The 16,933-nt window shown below is 40.6% G+C and overlaps 1 long non-coding RNA gene across 6 annotated transcripts in view; it reads left to right on the top strand.

The window, feature by feature from the left end:
• The first annotated feature begins 9,510 nt into the window (after nt 1–9,510).
• The window catches only part of LOC120621516 (uncharacterized), a 138,535-nt gene continuing 131,112 nt past the window's right edge, over nt 9,511–16,933 (top strand). For all 6 annotated transcript variants that reach the window (XR_005658182.1, XR_005658181.1, XR_005658180.1 and 3 more), the window contains exon 1: nt 9,511–9,847. This is a non-coding gene — a long non-coding RNA (uncharacterized LOC120621516). The remainder of the gene's footprint in view (nt 9,848–16,933) is intronic.

Genomic DNA, 16,933 nt, shown 5'->3' with positions numbered 1-16,933 from the left:
TAAAAAATAAAAAATGAGGGATTGAAAACTGACAAGGTCCTTGTAATCTGTGAGGTCAACCAAGGGTTGCCTTGCCAAAAAAAAAAAAAAAAAAAGGCTAGCATCATTTGCACAAGGTCCCAATTATACATTTGTCATGCTGTGTACCTAATGGTATATCTATCACCAATGCAATAAAGGGAGCATATTAACCAGATATTGGTGCTGAGGATGGTTGCTTAAGAGAGTACATAAATACAGCATTTCTCAAATAGATAAATACCACTTGAGTTTCCAACTAAATAATGACAATTGAGAGGCATAATGTTAAGTAGGGATTCTGGATCTTTATGGGTTTCTTGGTTTGTAGTTAGGTAAAGAAGGGTCAGTGATTTAGATAAGGGTCATTGGCTCCATAATGGTCAAACAGAGGCTGACGATAACAGTTAAACAAGTAATATGCCTTGACTCTGACCCAGGATAATATTAGTTAGAATAAGAAAGTACTTAGGTAACTAGGTATATTTAGCCTTTAAAAAAAAACTGGGTCTGTTAACCTAATTAGATAATTTTAGACTAGCCCAGTAGGAAAATTAGATGCACTGACCCAGAAGTAAACTGTGCTTTTCAGGAGGGTGGGGGAGGGCCAGATTTGCCTCGGCACTGCTTCCAACCACCCTACTCTGCCTCCGAGTGACATGATGCAAGATGCTGCCAAGTCTTTGGTACCCAGCTAGCCTGGCTGGCCTGTTTCATTAAAAGAAATGAGTCCAGGCCTGTCATACTTCAGCTCAATTTTCATTCCTCCCTTTGGTGTTGGCATCATGGATGGTTGTGGTAGAAGTAGCAGCAAGGCTCTTCCAGGGATCCTTGCAGCGTGTGAGTTCTTCATGTGAACCCTGTTAACCTCGTGAGATAGCCTGAGTCACCCTCCCCACTGGATCAGTCGGGGAAGGGTCTCAGAAAAGTTAGATGACTCGTTCAGGAACCGTGCTCTTCCTACTCGTGGCAGAAGTCTTCATGTTCTTCCCCACTTATGAGTGCTCTTGCGATAAAATGGAACATTTAAGTGCATGACTCTGCGATTTCTCGCTCTGTGGTCTAGAAGCCACATCTTGGGATGCTGGAGCCTCAAGATGCAAATAGACTGGCTTCCCGATTCACTGCTTGAAGGGAGCTGCCCTGGAGGGCTGCCAGACTTACTGGTGACTTTGCCCGAGTGAGAAATAAACCTTTGATGTATTTAGATACTGAGATTTTATTTATTACTTATGCTGAAACATAGCTTAGCCTATCTACTATAATAGAATAATCCTTATTTTTATCTAAGTATGTAATTTAAAATACTTTTGTATATATCAAATTTAGTCTCCACAAGAACTCTGAAACATAAATATTATATTTATTTCGACTTGATCAGTATAAATAACAATACTAATGTGTTCAGATTATTTTCTGCTATTTTAGGACTATATACCTTTCATTCATAGCATTTATCACAACTGGGATTTTATGTGTATTATACAATTTTTTGAGCAATGTCTGTCTAAAATTCAAGCTCCATGAGGATACTATATTTCTATGCCTGAACTAGCAGTTAATGCCTATTTGTTGAATTCAGTTAATAAATGAGCACTGGTATCAGCAGATAAGTACATTTTATACCTATGAATAAACCACAAAGATTCTTAGAACCAGGAGTGTTAGTGTGATCTGAGTAATCCATGGCATTGGGCAAAGGGAGTTTGATTAATTCACCTTCATGCTAGGGCTGTATCTACCCCTGGAATAGGATGAGCCATGCCCTTGGGCCTGGACATCCATCTTTCTGGCTATTTTGATATGGGAAATACTGACTTCAGACTCTTTAAGTTTTCATGTTAAAAATGATTTATATTGGTGGACAGCCTTAATGCCTAGTTTATTAATATAATAAATTCTGAAAGCATGCTAAACTTTGTCATAACTACTCTGGAGGCAGAGTCAATTCCATTACATTTTATGCTGTAAGACCATAGAGAAAATCCAAATCCACAAAGCTTTGGTTATGGTGAATATCAGATTCAGAACTTTTGATAATGTAGATATTAATTACAGATATTAGATATTAGCACAGGTGCTGGTTTGAGGTTGTACATAATTGATGGGGGAAAGGCACACTTAATGGAACCCTTCTATATTCCATGAAACTGTTTACACAGGAAAAAATACTTTTTTTTTCTTTTTTTTTTAAGAATGAGTGCCTTTGAATTGTTTTATCTCTTCGGATAAAGGATTTGTGCAGACCTAGCCACATTTTCTAAAGTTGGTCTTTTTAGTAACCTATAGTCATTTCTGAGACAATTGATTAGGAATAGTGTAATCTGTGATCGTAGAAGTGAGTGACATTAATTGACAAATAAATAGATTAATGGCTCTGGCCTTATTAAAATAATGTACTAATCATCTAAATTGAAGAGCACTGACTTCAAAGAGGATTCTTAGAACCAAGGAAATCCTACAGGGAGCAAATGCAAAACTCGAAATTAGCAGACATTTTCTCTGGATTCAACCAGCAATACAAATTCTGTAAACTGGGCCACCATGGGTCTAAGGACACCCGTCATTAGGTAACCACTCAATCTAATAAAGAAAATGCAACAGCACTCTGCTTACATAGACACGGCTCTTCTGTGCCTGTGAACAGGATGTGCGATAGTAAGATGTCAAAGCAATTGGTGCACTGTTTGCTGAACAGTGGTCTACTCAAAACAGTCAAGGACATGTGTGAAAGCCAGTGACAATGAGGAGACTGTGGCTCCGGACAGACTCTGCAGACTTGTCATCTGAGATGGGTCCTTCAGCAAAGCCTGTCTTGCTTGTGGAACAGAAATCACAGGGCTCCCAACAGTAAGTAGCCCAACGTCTTTTATGTCAAATACAGGGCAGACGTCTGGAAAGGAAAGGTGTGTAGGTACAAAAGGTAATCTTTTAATCAGATTGGGAAATTGAGGAGAGTCATGGTTGGCCAGACAGAGATCCTTCAGCTCAGAGGGCTGGAGCTTTCGTCCTCAAATTAGCAGAAGGCAGAGTGTTTTTTGTTATTCTGTTTAGGAAAACCTTTTCATCTCTGACCTCGAAGATGTTTAACTATCTATGGAGTTTCTTTCATAATTTCCTGAACATATCCTTTCATTTGAAGTTGCAACATATGTCACAGTGTTGCGAGCAGTTACTGCAGTGAATTATTATGGAAGTGTGTTTCAGGTGTTGGTGAAGTTGTGAAGAGCAGAACCTGCTTCCGGCCTAAGAGTCTGAGAACTTTTCTCAGCGCACACAGTGAAGCAAGCATTAAATGTAGAGCACTGAAAGTTCATGGCTTGGGAGATAGGTTCTGAATGAATAGATGAACAGTGCCCTGAAAAGGCAGGAGGGAACGTTGAAATGTCCATCGAGTGCATTGAAAATCACCAGTGTGCCCCGCAATGAGATGGACTGGCATGTGTTAGTGGATTTCCTCTCAGTGTCCACGGCGGGGGTTACACAAGCAAAGGATCCTTTTCCTTTTTTAGTTGTACTGTTCTCTTTTCTTTTTCTTCTCAAATTTATTTTTTTTAAAAAAGCCTAAGAAATAGTATGCAAAGCATTCAGAGCAATGCAAATTTATCCTCAAAAGCACATAAATGTAAACTAGCTTTTTTTTTTTTTTTTTTTTTTTTTTTTTTTGCATTTGAACAAAGTGCATTTTCTTGTACTGTAGAAGTTCTTGTTCTGTCATAGTTTGTGTCACTTTTCTTACAGTAAAGAGACTTCAACCAGGTTGGCCATTCCTGTAAATGAGGCCCATGATATTTCTTTCAAAAATTTCCCTTTGAAGAATCTTTTTGTTTGTTTGTTTAGTCTCATAGAAAGAAATATTGGTTGCACAGAGATCTTTTAAGGGGAAAAAAACTCACTATATAAATAGTAAGTATGAAATCAATCCAATTCTCCATTCCATGAGGCAGAAAACAAACTTTCTTGAAAACCAGTGGTGGAAAGTATTTCTATACTGAGAGAGGTTTGAGAACAGAGGAGCGGGGGAGAAAGCCTGCCTCCTCAGGGCAGGGAGCAGGGCATCTAATAATACTAGTGACAATAATAGCAAACATTTACATAGCAAATACCTTGTGCTAGAAACTTTTCTAAGGGCTGCTTTCTGTACATAGCTCAACAAATGCTCTTGCATACCATGAGGTAGGTATATTTTTTTCCTCTGTTGCACATGAGAAACTGAGGTACAGAGAGATGACATGACTTGTCAGTGATCACACAGGCTCTACTGTGTGCTCTACTGTGGTTTTAGCCAGCTTTGCTTGTAGAAAAAGACCACCGCTTGGGGGGGTGTGATTTGTGCTCTACCAGAAAGAAGATCCCATTCCCCTTCCCCCACATCAAAAATATTTCCATAATGCTCTCTGAGATTCTTAGTGTCCAAAGGCCGAATAATAAAAATTTTATTCAAGTAGTAGACTTTATTAAAAGGAACACCAGTAATAGACAAATTGCATTTTTGTTCCAACAAAATTGAGAGAAAGATGTTTTGAAGGAGGGAGGAGCCTTCCGGTGTGGAGCCTTGCAGGCTGGGGCGGGGATGGCGAGGATGGGCAGCTGATGAACAGCAGCCTTCCCTCCTGCCAGGGAGGCAGAGGCCAGAAGAGGCCATGTGGATGGGCTCTAAGGGTCAGGCCTGCCTGAGCTTGAAAACTTACCACGTCCCAGGCTACTTACTTCATCTCTCTAAGCTTCAGTTTCTTTTTCTGTTACTTCTTGGGGTAGTTTTAAACATTTAATCAGATAGTGGAGTAACATATTTTAGCAGATGTTAGTACAATGTGGAGAGGCAAAGTGAAGAACGCGAACTCTAGAATCAGAATCAGGAGGCCGAATCAAGCCCCGGGGGCCTCATTCATTGGCTGTGTGTCTTTGGACACATTACTAAAACTCTTTATAATCTCGGGCTTATTACAGTAGCTACCTCCTGGTGTTGTTTGGGGTGATTGGTTGAGTAATTATGTGTGAAGTGTTTAGAATAGGATATCAGGAAATGCACTTGCAGCTTCCTGTTTGGCTTCCTGAGCTGTATGTTCCAATGTGACACCACAGGACTGGGGCAGCTCCAGAGTTTTGTTTAGAGACACAGAAATGCAAGGGCTCTATCAGGGTGGCCCAGTGTACCACCGACGTGACTATTTACAAATATATATTTGTTATTATTTGCTTGGGACCTTCGCTTTGATGCTTCGTTCTGGCCTCCGTTTCAATGTGCTCCAAATGGCATTCTTCACAGAGACATTGTGAACAAATATGAAATGCTGGCAATCGTGTTTTTCTAGTTAATGATTGTTTACTCATTTATCCATTCATTAACTTAAAACATATTTATTAAGCACCTATTATGTGCCAGGAATTATTCCAGACACTGGGGATTCAGCAGTGAACAAAACAAACACAAATCCCTACTTTCAACGTGCTTGCATTCTAGTGAAGGGTGAGAAATAATAATGAAGATAAGTATGTGGCATGTTAGGTGGTGATAATGTATTAAGGAGAAAAACAAAGCAGGGAAGGTGCGTAAGGAGGTGGGTGGCTAGGAAACCCTCATTGAGAGGTGTTTGATAAAGACCGGAAGGAGTGTGGGAATGAGCTGTGTGGGAAGGACATTTCAGGAAGAGGGAACAGCGAAAGCAAAGGAGACATGAGAATTCTCGGCATGTGGAGGGCAGAGCAGAGAGGTCATTGCTATAGCCGATGAGGAGTGAGTGATGGGAGAATAACTGGAAATAGAGTCAGGGAGTAGGAAAGAGCCATGTTGCATTGGTTGCGGTAAGGAATCTGGCTTTACTCAGTGTAGCGTGGGAAGCCGTTGAGTGGTCTCAGACAGAGTTTCACTTTGCCAGGGTCACTCAGGTTGAAAGTAGACTGAAGCAGGAGGGAGAGAACATGAGTCAAAGTAGAGACAGCAGTTAAATGAGGACAGAGACTTGGATCAGGGCGCTGGCCTGGTAAGAAGCGGTTGGATCCTGGAAACATTCTGGAATGTAAAATGGCAGAGCTGCTCTGGAAAGTAGTTTGGCGGTTCCTAAAACAAACCTAAAACAAAAAACAAACAAAAAACCCTAAGCATACACTTAACCCTATGACCTAGAAATTGCACTTCTGGGCAGTTATCTCAGAGAAATAAACACTTATGTCTACACAGAAACCGGTACAGGATTATTTATACAGTAATAGTTAAAAACTGATAACAACCAAAATGCCATCCAATAGTTGAATGATTAAACAACTGTGGAATATTCATACCATGGAATATTTACTACTCAACAATGAAAAAGAACAAATTATTGATATATGCGATAACCTTCTATGGACCTCAAGGGTATTATGTTGAGTGAAAGAAAGCCAGTCTCAAAAGATTACCTACTACAGTAGTCCCCCCTTATCTGTGATGTCACTTTCCACAGTTTCAGTTACCTGCTATCACCTGTGGTCTGAAAATAGTAAATAAAAATTCCAGAAATAAACAATTCATAAGTTTTAAATTGCATGCCATTCTGAGTAGGGTGATGAAATCTTGTGCCATCCTGCTCCATTCTGCCCAGGATGAGATTTATCTCTTTGTCCGGTGCATCCACACTGTACATACTACCCATCCCTTAGTCACTCAGTAGCCATCTTGATTATCAAATTGATTATCAGAGAGAGAGAGAGAGAGAGAGAGAGAGAGAAAGAGACTACATTCATATAACTTTTATTACAGTATATTGTTATAATTTTTAAATTTTATTTATAGTTGTTGTTAATCTCTTACTGTGCCTGATTTATAAATTAAGCTTTATCATAGGTATGTATGTATAGACAGAAACAGTATATAAAGGGTTCCACACTATTCACAGTTCCACTGGGAGTCTTGGAACATAGTCCCTGTAGATAACGGGGGACTACTACATATGTCTCCATTTATATGACGTTATCAAAATGACAAAATTAAAGAGATGAGAAACAGATTAGTGGTTGGCAGGGGTTCGGGATGGAAGGTCAACATGATTATAAAGTGGTGGCACAAGGAAGTTCTTTGTGGTGATGGCACAGTTCTGTTATCTGATTACAGAACTGGTGGTTACAGGAATCTATGGGTATGATTAAATGACACGTAAATATACACACACACACCAATGTCAATGTTTTGGTTTCGGTGCTGTATTTATGTGAGCTGTAACATCAGTGGGCACTAAATGAAGGACATATGGGATCTCTGTAGTATCTTTGCAACTTCCTGTAACTATATAATTATTGCAAAACAAAAACTTAAATGTTATTATTATTTGATGTGGGGTAGAGCAGAAGCATCAGGGAAAGCAGGGAATGAGGGGGGCTCTGAGGGTCAGGTGGAGTTGTGGCTCTTTCCGGTGGTCTTCTGGATTCTTTGGTGTTCTTGATAGTATTTGCTGCTCCTTCTGAACTTCTGTAGTTGTGTGAGGCTTCTCACCCTTTAATAATAATAGAAGACGCTGATGAAGGCAAAAAATATGTAGAGTCCACAGAATTTGCTGACAGAGCTGATGTGGGATATAACAGAAAAAGGAGTTAGAGATTACTTCAAGAGTTTTGTCTTGAGCAACCAAAAGAATTGAGTTGCAGTTAACTAGTAAAGGAGCTAATCTGGGGGCATATATATTGAGAGTTCAGTTTTAGACATGATAAGTTTAAGATGCCTATTTGACATTTTTGGAAGTCATCGGCATAAAAAAAAAAAAAGGTATTTCAAGCTATACATCTAGATGAAATTACCAACGGAGTGAATATGGATAGAAAAGAGAATTCAAGCTGAACTGGGTTACTCCAACATTTAGAGATTTCAGAGATGGAGCCAAAGCAGAAAAGAAGATCAGGAAGGAGTGTCTAGACAGGTCCAAAAAAATCTGGGAGAGTGAAGTGTCCACAGCGCCAGTTGGGGAGGCATTAGAGGAAGTTAGCTATCACCTGTTTCAAAAGATGCTCTAATGTCAAGGAGACAAAGATAGAGACTGGACCATAGCTTTATCAACATAGAGGACATTGGGGTCCCCGGTGGAGTTTTGAGGGTAAAAAATATGACTGGAGTGGATGCAAGACATAACAGAATTCAGTTAAAACACTGTTCATGACAGCTCCTGGAGAACCTTGTTATAGAGGGAAGGACAAAACATACAAGCAACTGGGGAGAGGATTTTTTTTTTTTTTAATCTTTTTTAAGATGGGAGGCAAAGAACATAGTGATTCTGATGGAAATATCTAGTATAAGAATGAAAATTTGATGCCAAAAAAAAGAGAGAATAGCGGAGGAAATGTTCTAGAGGAGGCAGAAAGTTCTGAGACAGAGGGCCAGGTGGAAGAGTTAGCCTTTTGCTGGAGAGCAGGAGAGACTAAGGGTGCAGATGTAAATGAATGGGACATGAGTGTGGAGGTGCGAGCTTATGGGAATTCTCTTCGGATAGATTATGTTTTCCAGTGAAAGAGTAAGTAAGGTCACAGCAGCTGAGGGTGAGAATGAATAAGGGGAGCAGGATGTTTGAGAAGAAAGGAGAAAGTGAGAAAACTAGAAGAAGAAATGCAGTAGGGGAACCGAATATGCTTCTTGGGCAGCACAAAGTGTCCAGCTGAGTGAGGGATCTTGAATGTGGACGTGTGGTTTTCCAGTGCGCCTTCATTCAGGGGCAGTGTGTGTGTTGTACGCAGTGAGGTCTCTGTGCCATAAGTTCGATGTGTTTATCACGGCAAGAAATGTACTTCTATTTAGGCAATAATTCGGCAATTCACGCAACCCCTGTGATCTCAAGTCTCTTTTAACCCTTTGAGTTGAGAGGTTAATTTTGAAACTGTAGATTTTGGAAGAAAGAGAAAGAAGAGAGGGGGTGTCTCATGAAAGGAGGTTTGGATATCAGAATCGGGAGAACAGAAAATAGAAGAGCTGCTTGTTTCATCAGCTAAGGAACTTGTGAAAGGATTTTAAGTCATTGACATGGAAACAATGACAGTTTTACCTAAACAGAATAGTTGGAGTATTTTTACTTGTGTTACATTCATTCGAACAAATATTTATTGGGAATCTAGTATAGGGCCAGGCACTGCACTACGTCCCAGGGATGGTCACTGGCCTCGGGGAGCTCTAGGTACTGTGGAAGCAGAAATGTGAAAAGTGTGTTAAGTGTAAGGATGCAAGGATAGAAACACACATTTGGGAATCAGGAAGGGAGGCACTGGAATCCCATCTGAGCAGTGGGTGGGAGTGATTCAGGAAGATGCTGAGCAGGAGATGCTGGAATTGAGATTTACGAGAGGATGGAGGTATAGCCAGGTGATAGGGATGGGGTGGGGGGAAGAAAGACATTTCATGCAGAGGGTGAGAGCAAAGTTGAAAGGGTAGAAGAGAAGATGACCTGGGAAATAAGGGCTACATGGGAGAGTCTATAGGGCTAGTGATCAAAGGGCCTAGATGGAAAGACCAAAACCGAGAGGAGCCATGGGTGAGTAAGGGAGAGGAGACGGGCAGGAGAAGGGCTTTGACCCTGGGGATCTGAATTTTATTGCTAACGCATGTTAATGCTGCATGTGCTTGCAAGGCTGGCTGGGACTTAGGAGGAGAAGAGGAACTGACCAAGAAGGAAATGAGGAGGGGAAGGGAAGAATGTTGCTTCCTGACAGTGGCAGCTGGGATCGTCCCCAGCGAGGGAGATCCAGTGCTGGTCCTGCCTTTGCTTCTCAGTCTGAATCAGAGTTTGCACAACTTGTCAGTGAGCCAGGGTGTTGTGGCAGAGACCTGGACTAGACACTAGGAGATTGGCTTCTGTCTCTGATGTGAACTCACTGGGTAAGTTATTTTCTGCTGGGCCCTATTTTCATCATCTGTGAAACTAGGCAGTTGGACCTGAAGTCATTTCTAAATGAGTCATTTCTAAAGAATGTTCTTTTGTGCTAAATGTTAAATATTAAGGACTTCGAGGATATCACCTTTCATTCCCCACTCACCGCTACAGTGCTAGGCCGCTGTCATGCCAGTGAACTATTCTAACCCAGGCCTCTGGCAGAGTGCCTTTGTGACCCATCTGGGTTTGTCCTCTTATTTTCCTGTCACTTAGTGTTACTGATTGCCATAGAAGAGGATCTGGCAGTTTCACAGAGAGGGCGATGACCTCTAACACTTGCGGGTGGATGATCTTAGAGGAATGAGGAATGTGTGTAATAATGACACAGATGATGACGAAGACGGTAATGATGATGATAGTGATTCTAATAGCTAATGTTTACTGATGGCCTATGTTTTTAAACATAGATTATCACATTGAATTTCCACAACAGACCTTTGATGTAAGCATTTCCATTTTCTACATTTAACAGATGAGAAAACAGGTATAGAGAGTAACTTTCTCAAAGTCGCACAGCATTTGCATCCATGTAGTCTGACCACGGGCCTACACGTCAGCATCACAGTAGGCTGCCTTTCTGAGAAGGAATGGAAACTCTGTGTGGAGACTCAGAGCTGCGTTCGAGGGTGTGAGTAGAGGAGAGAAAGGGGAAAGAAGGGTGAGGGTTGGGTAGTACATCATTCTTGCGGTTTCATGGTCGGCTCCCAAATATCTAATGCTGCCAGGAGTTATCCTTTCTGTCATTTGACTTTCAATTTTTTAAACATATGCATTGCAAGATGGAAATGGTGGCTGTACCAGCAGCAAAATGACTTTCTAGGGGGTAAAGCTTTTCAGCTCAGCTAAAATAGCAGAGGGAGATTAGAACCTGCACTTCTCGCTTGCCCTTCCTCACCAGCTCTGGAGGGCACCTCCCTGTTCCTTCAGCCCTTTTTAGCCAGACAGGAAACTGGCCATCACATGACATGTTTTGTCATGTGGATCTGTTTACAGAAAGGAAACACGTTATTTGGAAACAATTATAAGCTGATTCTGTAACCATTCATATCACATATGGTAACCTGCTTTTGTGTTATAATTGACAGTTTGCAAAGTACTCTCACATTATAATTATAGTTATTTATTGAGCGCCTGCTATGTGCCAGGTACGGTGCTAGGCAGTTTTACATGTGTTATTTTCCTTAATCCTTATGACAACCCTTTCAGGTTGCTTTCATTCTCTCCATTTTACAATTGAGGAGACTGAGACGCAAAAGTTAAATGAGTTGTTCAAAGTCACATGGCCAGTGTACCGGGAATTTGACGCAGGCTAAAATGACCTATGATAAAACAGGATGCAGATTTCCTGTTTGTTATAAGGAAATTTCCCTTGTAGGTTAAGTTCAAGATGTGGTAACAGGACTGTTGTTAGTTTTTGATTTTACCAGTAACTCTAACTACAACTTTTTCATTCCTCAGAAAGCAAAACCTTCTCTATTCAACAAGAGATCTTTAATGCTTTTCAGGTCTTTTCTCTAGAATGCCGTGAATCATTTCTGTAAATAATTATCCCTTTATTGCAGAAGTCCTAAAAAGAGGTCAATAAGTGAAGGAAAGAAGTGACACATTTCCTAAAATCTGCTTTCCTCTTTCAAGTTCTTTTCTGGCCGCTTCTTTTTCCTGTTGTGTAATCAGGCAATTCTTTGTCTGATGAGGCAAGATGGCACCCTCTTGCTAAAGACTTTTGGTGATTGATATTTGTTGACATGTTGGAGCTGAAATTAGGCCGAGGGCTCTCTGGGCAGCTTTAATCTCTGCGAAGTGCTTAGTGTACCCTTGATGCTCGATGTTGGTTAGCAATGATGACAATAAGGCAGATAACATCAATTGTTCATGCTCCTCAGCTTCCTTCTGAGGGGAGGGAACAGACCAGCATGAAGCTGAAATGGTGGCCACTTCCCTGTTTAACTCAAGGCTCCCTGGGTGCCGCCTGTGGCTGTCCATCACCATTTGAATAATCTCTTGTACTAAGAATAGAGGAGCTAATTTAATTTCTACAGCACTACCAGAATCTGCATAACTCATTTTATGATGCTGTGGTTGCTTGCAATTGTCTTGCTACAGAATGAATAAGTATTTGGAAAATTTAATTCCCTGTAGTGATGCTGTTGTTCATATTCTGCCTTTAACTCTGCTGAATAACGTTACTCTCCCTCAGCCTCTAAGCTCTTCAGGAAGCCTCCATGTTTAAAAGTGATGCCAACCGTAGGGACGTGAGTGCTCTACGTGCTTTTCCTCGTGTTTTGTTTTCGGCACATTCTGCCTCCTGGCTTGCCCTGTGGCCCCAGGCGCCCATGTCATGCGGCTCCACAGTCTGGAATGTATCGTCTGATATCTGAGTTTTCTCACTGCCATAATTTCGGTTATTAAACGCAGTAGGAAATGTCTTTATCTCTGAAATTAAGAGTAAGCTTAGCGATTAAATGAACATATTTCTTGATATGTATAAATTTTGATATACTGAAAATGCCCAATTTTTAAGTAAAATGATACCCGTTTGGATCAAGAGACAGTCTAAAAGTATGTGACAGGTGGATTTGCCACCTTAGATAGATCGTTCAGTTCAACTCTTGTTCGGGGCAGTGAGGGGTTCTGTTATGATCTATGCAAAGGTGCAGGGAACAAGAACCTCACTTTCCACATTCAGACAGGGTATTGTGCTCTGGAGAGGAGAGACCTGCCTCTGGGAGCTGGATTGGCTAGAATGTCTCTGGGGCTTCGGGATCCTTCACCAATATTTGGGATGGGGCCATGGGAGGTGACTTTGTACTCGTGGAGGATGGATCAGCTCTCAGGATATGTGGCCTAGAGAATGGGATGGTGCTTGGTGCATCTGGGGTGGAGTCCAGGCTTCTTTGAACATATGGTAGCTAATTTTGTGTGTCAACTTGTCTAGGCCATGGTGCCCAGTGGTTTAGTCAAACACAAGTATAAATAATGCTATGAAGGTATATTTTTTAAAGACGTGATTAATATTTAAATCAGTATACTTTAAGTAAAGCAGATTGCTCTCCATAATGTGGGTGGGCCTCATCTAATCAGTAAAGAGAAAAGACTGAGATCTGTGGAAGAAGAAAGAATTCTGCTCCCAGTCTAAATTCTGCTGCCTTTGGACTAAGGACTGCAGCATCAACTCCTGCTGGAATTTCCAGCCTGCCAGTCTGCCCTGAGGGATTTGGACTCACCAGTTCCTACAATCAGTTGAGCCAATTCCTTAAAATAAATCCCTTTCTCTTTATGTATACATATCCTATTGATTCTATTTCTCTGGAGAGCCCTGACTAATACAGAATCCTACTGGCTCTGGGTTGAGACTTCCACATGTGTTCTTGGAATTGCTGGCAGAAACTTCACCTGGAGCTGTGGCCAGCCATGAGGATTCCAAGTGTGGCTGCCCTTCTAAAGTGACCACAAGTCCCCAGTTTACTCAGGCTGTCCTGCGATGTGGACTTTGGTGTCAGCGGATTACCGTTGCTCATGAACCTTTGGCTTCTAAGTCTCATGGGCGACAGATGGGTTGTTTATGTTTGCAGACTGGGATTTATTAGCCTACTCAGGGTATATGACAATGTCTCTGCATCTCTGCTTCTTGTCTTAAGGATTAGTGGCTGTCCCGACAAAGGTGGGAAGTCTGTTTGGTAGGTAGCAGGGAAGATGTGGCAGGACAGGTAGCATATGTCAAAACCCGAAGATGTAGTGTACTTTTTTGAGGACAGGAAGGGATGAGGGTTGCTGTCAAAGATGGTAAGTGTAAGCTGTAATAAGTTAACCAATTAAGTTAGGACAAAGAAGGGTCAGTAAGGACAGAGGTGAAGACTGCAAGTCTTGAGAACTAAGCAGGAGGAAGTGGGAGAGAATTTCAAATAACGAGGCAAGAGGGCGATATCAGGCACAGAGGTCAAATGAAGACTGGCTTCATGACATATACTCTGCCATATGCAGGGAGGTTTGCCTACTAGACCAGCAGGACCACAACGGGTGATTAAAGTTTATCCAGATGAGATTAAATCCTTTCATTTTCCCCTAAGGGGTTGTTCTCTTTTCACCTTTTTACAGGTTTTCATTTAGTCAACTTGTCTGCTTGTCTTTAAGTTTCACCTAACGACAACCTTCATAAATGCGAATTTAGCCAGATAATTTGGAGGTGCTGGGGCATGTGTGTTGCATGCTTTTAAAGCCTCATAAACTCAGGGCTGGAAAGTGAACTTCCTATAGATATGGTAGATTTACCTTATGGCACCATGGGAAATTTATGTCTTGCCTTTAACTCAGTTGAATGCAATTGCTACCTTACTCTAAATAGATATTGCAGTGTAATTTTAAATATTAGTTAGAATGATTTTTGTTCATCCCTCAGACATTTTTATTAAATGTAAATGAGGGGAACTTTAGGTCATTCTCATTATATTTACACTTGAATTTTCAGTCTAGCTTTCCTATAAGAGCAAAGTTACATGGATTCTACCAAAGGTTTTGTCAATGGTATATAAAGGGAGGGATGGTGGAGCATCTGGGCAGTTTTTGTGGGGCCAGAAAAGATGCTGGAATAGATGACTCTATCTGCTCGAGTCTGTTTGAAAGGATGGTGTTAAGGAGTTGCAAATGTTAATGGGTGTGGGACCTTCGACCACTTGGGAGATATATAGGGGTGCTGAGTAACTGGTGACGAAAAGGACTATACATGATGTGGTCTCTGTTGTTTCCTGAGAAGAGCAGATGCAAATGTGACAAGCCCATGTGATTTGTCATACAACATGTCACCCAGTTATTTTGTCATTTTTGTCTGAGCTGTATGGTATATATTAAATGTTCTGCAGTCCGAATTATAAATATGACTACACACTAGTGATTCTTGTGCCAACTAACAAGGTGGTGTAATAAACTACTAGAGATATCCCAACTTTTATACCTAAATCACAGAGCAACTTGGCCAATGGAAATAGAGGCCCAGTATCACTGAAATGGCAGAAGTCCTATTGCAACTCATCAATCCAGCTTTAGGATCGATCTAGACATTGGATTAGTTCGTATGGTTAAGATTGGTCCCAAGATTCAAGACAGGCTCCAGAAGTTACATTCTCTTAAGTTACTTGGAGCCAATTGCAAATTTCATGAGAAGTTTCAGAAAACTCTTCTCTTTAGGTATCAATTTCTGTATCAAAAAGGATGACATCTGTCTGTACATGACAGAGAACCTAATTTAAAGTTGTTTTAATACACATGGTATTTTTCTAATGTAAAAAGTTAAGGAAAAAAAAAAAGTTAAGAAAGCTGCTTTCTATGATGGTAAGGTGTATCCCAAAATCCTCAGTGGCCCTGGCTACTTCCTGCTCTCTGCTGTAAAATTTCCAAGGTGCAGCATTTATTCACATGGTCCCAAAGAGCTGCCACTGCTTTGGCCATCACTCCTGGTTTTAGGCAGTGGGATAGAGGATGGGCAAAGAAGGATATGCTCCTTCCCTCTGAGGACATTTCTCAGAAGTCAGACCCAATGCCTCTGGCAACCCCCGCCCCCCTACCGCCCCCGCATTGACTAGAATGTAATCACTTGAGCACGCTGAGTTGCAAGGGATCTGGAAAATACACTCTTTATTCTCGGCGGCCAGGGGCCCAGCTACACATCAGTATTTAGTCACTAAGGAAGTAGGGGAGAAGAGATATTTTAGACAGCTAGCAGTCCCTTCCTTCTTTACGCCACATGTTACTTGGTAATATTTAAATTTACACATTTTTAAATGTAAGAATTATTGAATAAGGAGAGAAAGGAAACCTGAGAATGAAAATTGAGGGAGTCACTGTGGAAAACAGTGTGGCGTTTCCTCAAAAAATTAAAAATAGAACTACCTTATGATTCAGCAATTCCACTTCTGGGCATATATCTGAAGGAAAGGAAAAGCTGTCTTGAAAAGATATCTATCTATACCCCATGTTCACTGCAGCATTATTTACAATAGCCAACCTATTATAAATAGGTTTCTAACCAATGGAAACAACCTAGATGTTCACTAAAAGACAAATGGATAAACAACATGTAAAATATATACAGTGGAATATTATTTGGCCATGAAAAGAAGGAAATCCAGCCATTTGAAACAACATGCATGGATGTTGAGGGCATTATGCTAAGTCAAATAAATCAGATAGAGAAAGACAAATACTGTATGATCTCACCTATGTGTGGAATCTTAAAAAATTGAACCCATAGAAACAGAGAACAGATTGATGGTTGCTAGAGGTGAGGGGATAGGGAAAATTGATGAAGGTTTTCATAAGATACAAACTTCCAGTTATAAGATAAAAAGTCCTATAGAACATGTAATGTACAGCATGGTGACTATAGTTAATAACACTGTTTTGTGTATTAGAAAGCTGCTAAGAGAGTAAATCTTAAAAGTTCTCATTACAAGAAAAAAATTGTAATTATGTGAGGTGATGGATGTTAATAATTTATTGTGGTGGTCATTTCTCAATATAAACATGTATAAAATCATGTTGTATACCTTAAACTAATACTATGTTATATGTCAATTATATCTCAATAACACTAAAAAAAAATAAATAAATGGGGAGGGGAATTATTGGCTGTCTACCCTGTGCCAGGATACGGTCAAGTCCCCCTGGGGAATTAAATATGGCTAAGACAGGATGCTATACAAGGCCATAAAAAGGAAGATATCATAGATTGTGAGACATAGTGTTATTTTATGTATCGTTAGGAGAGAAACTATTGCCAGTTTTAATTATTATAAACTTTCCATTGTTAGATACACTAACAATTTCAGAGATGTGTAATATGAAAAAATATGCCCCTTAGAATTAACGCAATTAAGTGCTTCGGCGTGCAGACTCTGATATCGGAGTTTGGGAGTGGCTTATTTCATCTCTCTAAACCTCGGCACCCTCATCTGTAAAATGAGCATCATATTAATTCCTCACTCATAATGTTGTGGAAGGACTAAATAAGATATTTCCCACGAAGCTTACAGCCCAAT

Source organism: Pteropus medius, unplaced genomic scaffold (assembly GCF_902729225.1).
Source record: "Pteropus medius unplaced genomic scaffold, Ma_sr-lr_union100, whole genome shotgun sequence".
Lineage (NCBI taxonomy): Eukaryota > Metazoa > Chordata > Mammalia > Chiroptera > Pteropodidae > Pteropus > Pteropus medius.
The sequence above is the reverse complement of the archived record's forward strand: the minus strand, read 5'-3'. Positions and strand labels throughout refer to the sequence as shown.